Consider the following 7,496-nt stretch of genomic DNA (forward strand, 5'->3'; position numbering starts at 1 on the left):
GTTGGGCTTAATAAATGGAATGAAGAAACGATAAATTAATGGAAATTAAACTGGATGAAAGAACAACTTGCCGCAGGGGGGAATCGAACCCACAACCTTCGCATTTCGCGTGCGATGCTCTAGCAATCGAGCTACAGCGGCGCTGTTTCCCCATCAACTTTCTTGGGTATATATGTGCACTAGTAAATCCCTGGGAGTGTTAGCGAGCGCCATCACTCACAGACCTTGGCGGCGGACATGGAACGTCCTCGTTGCCGCAGGCGTCACGAGAACGTGATCTTTTTGGGTGAAGGCAACTGGTCAATTCACCCACATTTGCTACCTGAAGGCATCAATGTTGCCGGATTCGAGACCCTCGTTATGTAATAAACAAGAATAAAGGGGGTAACCGAGGGGCCCTATATTTATTAGTAGTATCATCAGAAGCCAACAAGCACTGACAGCAAGGACAACATAGGTGAAATAATTGTGCTTAATAAATGGAATGAAGAAACGATAAATTAATGGAAAATAAACTGGATGAAAGAACAACTTGCCGCAGGGGGGAATCGAACCCACAACCTTCGCATTTCGCGTGCGATGCTCTAGCAATCGAGCTACAGCGGCGCTGTTTCCCCATCAACTTTCTTGGGTATATATGTGCACTAGTAAATCCCTGGGAGTGTTAGCCAGCGCCATCACTCACAGACCTTGGCGGCGGACATGGAACGTCCTCGTTGCCGCAGGCGTCACGAGAACGTGATCTTTTTGGGTGAAGGCAACTGGTCAATACACCCACATATGCTACCTGAAGGCATCAATGTTGCCGGATTCGAGACCCTCGTTATGTAATAAACGAGAAGAAAGGGGGTAATCGAGGGGCTCGATATTAATTAGTCATATCATTAGGAGCCAACAAGCACTGACACCAAGGGCAACATAGGGGAAATTAGTTGAGCTTAATAAATGGAATGAAGAAATGATAAATTTATGGAAATTAAAGTTGACGAAAAAACAACTTGCCGCAGGGGGAAATCGAACCCACAACCTTCGCATTTCGCGTGTTGCTCTACAAATTGAGCTACCGCGGCGCTGTTTCCCCATCAACTTTCTTGGGTATATATGTGTACTAGTAAAACCCTGGGAGTGTTAGCCAGCGCCACCAGTCACACACCTTGGCGGCGGACGTGGAACGTCCTCGTTGACGCAGGCGTCACGAGAAAGTATTCTCTTTGGATGAAGGCAAGTGGTCAATAAACCCACATATGCTGCCTGAAGGCATCAATGTTGCCGGATTCGAGACCCTCGTTATTTAATAAACGTGAAGAAAGGAGGTAAACTGAGGGGCCCGATACTTAGTAGTCATATCATGAGAAGCCAACAAGCACTGACATTAGGACAACATAGGAGAAATTAGTTGTGCCTAATAAATGGAATGAAGAAACGATAAATTCTTGGAAATTAAAGTGGACGAAAAAACAGCTTGCCGAAGGGGGGAATCGAACCCACAACCTTCGCATTTAGCGTGCGATGCTCTACATATTGAGCTACCGCGGCGCTGTTTCCCAGTCAACTTTCTTGGGTATTTATGTGTACTACTAAAATCCTGGTAGTGTTAGCCAGCGCCACCACTCACTGACCTTGGTGGCGGACCTGGAACGTCCTCGTTGGCCCAGGCGTCACGAGAACGTGATCTTTTTGGTTGAAGGCAACTGGTCAATAAACCCACATATGCTACCTGAAGGCATCAATGTTACCGGATTCGAGACCCTCGTTATGTAATAAACGACAAGAAAGGGGGTTAACCGAGGGGCCTGATATTTATTAGTCATATCATGAGAAGCCAACAAGCAATGACACCAAGGACAACATAAGGGAAATTAGTTGTGCTTAATAAATGGAATGAAGAAACGATAAATAATAGAAATTAAAGTGGATGAAAAAATAACTTGCCGCAGGGGGGAACCGAACCCACAACCTTTGCATTTCGCGTGCGATGCTCTACATATTGAGCTACCGCGGCGCTGTTTCCCCATCAACTTTCTTGGGTATTTATGTGTACTAGTAAACCCTGGGAGTGTTAGCCAGCGCCAGCACTCACAGACCTTGGCGGCGGACGTGGAACGTCCTCGTTGACGCAGGTGTCACGAGAACGTAATCTCTTTGGGTGAAGGCAACTGGTCAATTAACCCACATATGCTACCTGAGGGCATCAATGTTGCCGGATTCGAGCCCTAGTTATGTAATAAACGACAAGAAACGGGGTTAACCGAGGGGCCCGATATTTATTAGTCATATCATGAGAAGCCAACAAGCAATGACACCAAGGACAACATAAGGGAAATTAGTTGTGCTTAATAAATGGAATGAAGAAACGATAAATAATAGAAATTAAAGTGGATGAAAAAACAACTTGCCGCAGGTGGGAACCGAACCCACAACCTTCGCATTTCGCGTGCGATGCTCTACCAATTGAGCTTCCGCGGCTCTGTTTCCCCATCAACTTTCTTGGGTATTTTTGTGTACTAGTAAACCTTGGGAGTGTTAGCCAGCGCCACCACTCACAGACCTTGGCGGCCGACGTGGAACGTCCTCGTTGACGCAGGTGTCAGGAGAAACTAATCTCTTTGGGTGAAGGCAACTGGTCAATAAACCCACGCATGCTACCTGAAGGCATCAATGTTGCCGGATTCGAGACCCTCGTTATGTAATAAACGAGAAGAAAGGGGTAACCGAGGTACCCGATATTTATTAGTCATATCATGAGAAGCCAACAAGCACTGACACCAAGGACAACATAGGGGAAATTAGTTGTGCCTAATAAATTGAATGAAGAAACGATAAATATAATAGAAATTAAAGTGGACGAAAAAACAACTTGCCGCAGGTGGGAACCGAACCCACAACCTTCGCATTTCGCGCGCGATGCTCTACCAATTGAGCTTCCTCGACGCTGTTTCCCCATCAACTTTCTTGGGTATATATGTGTACTAGTAAACCCTGAGATTGTTAGCCAGCGCCACCATTCACAGACCTTGGCGGCGGACGTGGAACGTCCTCGTTGCCGCAGGCGTCACGAGAACTTGATCTTTTTGGGTGAAGGCAACTGGTCAATACACCCACATATGCTACCTGAAGGCATCAATGTTGCCGGATTCGAGACCCTCGTTATGTAATAAACGAGAAGAAAGGGGGTAACCGAGGAGCCCTATATTTATTAGTCGTATCATCAGAAGCCAATAGCACTGACACCAAGGACAACATAGGGGAAATTAGTTGTGCTTAATAAATTGAATGAAGAAACGATAAATATAATAGAAATTATAATGGATTAAAAAACAACTTGCCGCAGGTGGGAACCGAACCCAATACCTTCCCATTTCGCGTGCTAAGCTCTAACAATTGAGCTACCGCGGCGCTGTTTCCCCACAACTTTCTTGATTAGTTATGTGTACTAGTAAATTTCTGGTAGTGTCAGCCAGCGCCACCACTCACTGACCTTGGTGGCGGACGTGGAACGTCCTCGTTGCCGCAGGCGTCACGAGAACTTGATCTTTTTGGGTGAAGGCAACTGGTCAATACACCCACATATGCTACCTGAAGGCATCAATGTTGCCGGATTCGAGACCCTCGTTATGTAATAAACGAGAAGAAAGGGGGTAACCGAGGAGCCCTATATTTATTAGTCGTATCATCAGAAGCCAATAGCACTGACACGAAGGACAACATAGGGGAAATTAGTTGTGCTTAATAAATGGAATGAAGAAACGATAAATATAATAGAAATCAAAGGGGATGAAAAAACAACTTGCCGCAGGTGGGAACCGAACCCACAACCTTCACAGTTCGCGTGCTATGCTCTAACAATTGAGCTATCGCGGCGCTGTTTCCCCACAATTTTCTTGAGTATTTATGTGTACTAGTAAAACCCTGGGAGCGTTAGCCAGCGCCACCACTCACAGACCTTGGCGGCGGACGTGGAACGTCCTCGTTGCCGCAGGCGTCACGAGAACGTGATCTTTTTGGGTGAAGGCAACTGGTCAACACACCGACATATGCTACCTGAAGGCATCAATGTTGCCGGATTCGAGACCCTCGTTATGTAATAAACGAGAAGAAAGGGGGTAACCGAGCGGCCCTATATTTATTAGTCGTATCATCAGAAGCCAATAGCACTGACATTAAGGACAACATAGGAGAAATTAGTTGGGCTTAACAAATGGAATGAAGAAACGATAAAAATGGTAATTAAACTGGATGAAAAAACAACTTGCCGCAGGGGAATCGAACCCACAACCTTCAGAGTTCGCGTGCTATGCTCTAACAATTGAGCTATCGCGGCGCTGTTTCCCCAAATTTTCTTGAGTATTTATGTGTACTAGTAAAACCCTGGGAGCGTTAGCCAGCGCCACCACTCACAGACCTTGGCGGCGGACGTGGAACGTCCTCGTTGCCGCAGGCGTCACGAGAACGTGATCTTTTTGGGTGAAGGCAACTGGTCAACACACCGACATATGCTACCTGAAGGCATCAATGTTGCCGGATTCGAGACCCTCGCTATGTAATAAACGAGAAGAAAGGGGGTTAACCGAGGGGCCCGATATTTATTAGTCATATCATGAGAAGCCAACAAGCAATGACACCAAGGACAACATAGGGGAAATTAGTTGAGCTTAATAAATGGAATGAAGAAATGATAAATTTATGGAAATTAAAGTTGACGAAAAAATAACTTGCCGCAGGTGGGAAGCGAACCCACAACCTTCGCATTTCGCGTGTTGCTCTACAAATTGAGCTACCGCGGCGCTTATTCCCCATCAACTTTCTTGAGTATTTATGTGTACTAGTAAAACCCTGGGAGCGTTAGCCAGCGCTACCACTCACAGACCTTGGCGGCGGACGTGGAACGTCCTCGTTGCCGCAGGCGTCACGAGAACGTGATCTTTTTGGGTGAAGGCAACTGGTCAACACACCGACATATGCTACCTGAAGGCATCAATGTTGCCGGATTCGAGACCCTCGCTATGTAATAAACGAGAAGAAAGGGGGTTATCCGAGGGGCCCGATATTTATTAGTCATATCATGAGAAGCCAACAAGCACTGACACCAAGGACAACATAGGGGAAATTCGTTGTGCTTAATAAATGGAATTAAGAAACGATAAAAAATAGAAATTAAAGTGGATGATAAAACAACCTGCCGCAGGTGGGAACCGAACCCACAACCTTCGCATTTCGCGTGCGATGCTCTACCAATTGAGCTACCGCGGCGCTGTCTCGCAATCAACTCACTTGGGTATTTAGGTGTGCTAGTAAACCCTGGGAGTGTTAGCCAGCACCAAAACTCACAGACCTTGGCGGCGGACGTGGAAGGTCCTCGTTGACGCAGGCGTCACGAGAACGTGATCTTTTGGGGTGAAGGCAACTGGTCAATAAACCCACATATGCTACCTGAAGGCATCAATGTTGCCGGATTCGAGACCCTCGTTATGTAATAAACGAGAAGAAAGGGGGTTAACCGAGGGGCCCGATATTTATTAGTCATATCATGAGAAGCCAACAAGAACTGACACCAAGGACAACATAAGGGAAATTAGTTGTGCCTAATAAATGGAATGAAGAAACGATAAATAAGGGAAATTAAAGTCGATGAAAAAACAACTTGCCGCAGGTTAGAACCGAACCCACACCCTTCGCATTTCGCGTGCGATGCTCTACCAATTGTGCTAGAGCTGCGCTGTTTCCCCATCAACTTTCTTGGGTATTTATGCGCACTTGTAAACCCTGGGAGTGTTAGCCAGCGCAACCACTCACAGGCCTTGGCGGCGGACGTGGAAAGTCCTCGTTGCCGCAGGCGTCACCAGAACGTCATCTTTTTGGGTGAAGGCAACTGGTCAATAAACCCACATATGCTACCTGAAGGCATCAATGTTGCCCCGATTCGAGACCCTCGTTATGTAATAAACCAAAGAAAGGGAGTTAACCAAGGGGCCCGATATTTATTAATCATATCATGAGAAGCCAACAAGCACTGACACCAAGGACAACACAGGGGGAAATTAGTTGTGCTTAATAAATGTAATGAAGAAACGATAAATCATTAGAAATTAAAGTGGATGAAAAAACAACGTGCCACAGGTGGTAACCGAACCCACAACCTTCGAATTTCGCGTGCGATGCTCTAAGAATTGAGCTACCGCGGCGGTGTTTCCCTATCAACTTTCTTGGGTATTTATGTGTGCTAGTAAACCCTTTGAGTGTTAGCCAGCGCCACCGCTCACAGACCTTGGCGGCGGACGTGGAACGTCCTCCTTGTCGCAGGCATCACGAGAACGTCATCTTTTTGGGTGAAGGCAACGGGTCAATGAACCCACATATGCTACTTGAAGTCATCAATGTTGCCGGATTCGAGACCCTTGTTATGAAATAAACGACAAGAAAGGGGGTTAACCGAGGGGCCTGATATTTATTAGTCATTTCATGAGAAGCCAACAAGCAATGACACCAAGGACAACATAAGGGAAATTAGTTGTGCTTAATAAATGGAATGAAGAAACGATAAATAATAGAAATTAAAGTGGATGAAAAAACAACTTCCTGCAGGGGGGAATCGATCCCACAACCTGCGCATTTCGCGTGCGATGCTCTACCAATTGATCTACCGCGGCGCTGTTTCCCCATCAACTTTCTTGGGTATGTATGTGTACTAGTAAAACCCTGGGAGTGTTAGCCAGCGCCACCACTCACAGACCTTGGCGGCGGACGTGGAACGTCCTCGTTGCCGCAGGCGTCACGAGAACGTGATCTTTGTGGGTGAAGGCAACTGGTCAATACACCCACATATGCTACCTGAAGGCATCAATGTTGCCGGATTCGAGACCCTCGTTATGTAATAAACAAGAATAAAGGGGGTAACCGAGGGGCCCTATATTTATTAGTAGTATCATCAGAAGCCAACAAGCACTGACAGCAAGGACAACATAGGTGAAATAATTGTGCTTAATAAATGGAATGAAGAAACGATAAATTAATGGAAAATAAACTGGATGAAAGAACAACTTGCGGCAGGGGGGAATCGAACCCACAACCTTCGCATTTCGCGTGCGATGCTCTAGCAATCGAGCTACAGCGGCGCTGTTTCCCCATCAACTTTCTTGGGTATATATGTGCACTAGTAAATCCCTGGGAGTGTTAGCCAGCGCCATCACTCACAGACCTTGGCGGCGGACATGGAACGTCCTCGTTGCCGCAGGCGTCACGAGAACGTGATCTTTTTGGGTGAAGGCAACTGGTCAATACACCCACATATGCTACCTGAAGGCATCAATGTTGCCGGATTCGAGACCCTCGTTATGTAATAAACGAGAAGAAAGGGGGTAATCGAGGGGCTCGATATTAATTAGTCATATCATTAGGAGCCAACAAGCACTGACACCAAGGACAACATAGGGGAAATTAGTTGAGCTTAATAAATGGAATGAAGAAATGATAAATTTATGGAAATTAAAGTTGACGAA

General features: G+C 46.2%; 1 non-coding gene across 1 annotated transcript; it reads right to left on the reverse strand.

Moving 5' to 3' along the window:
- Positions 1–5,177: 5,177 nt before the first annotated feature.
- Positions 5,178–5,250, reverse strand: TRNAS-CGA (transfer RNA serine (anticodon CGA)). Its single transcript has one exon. It is a non-coding gene; the product is annotated as a tRNA-Ser (tRNA).
- Positions 5,251–7,496: the final 2,246 nt, after the last annotated feature.

This window comes from Dermacentor variabilis, chromosome 9 (genome assembly GCF_050947875.1).
Source record: "Dermacentor variabilis isolate Ectoservices chromosome 9, ASM5094787v1, whole genome shotgun sequence".
Lineage (NCBI taxonomy): Eukaryota > Metazoa > Arthropoda > Arachnida > Ixodida > Ixodidae > Dermacentor > Dermacentor variabilis.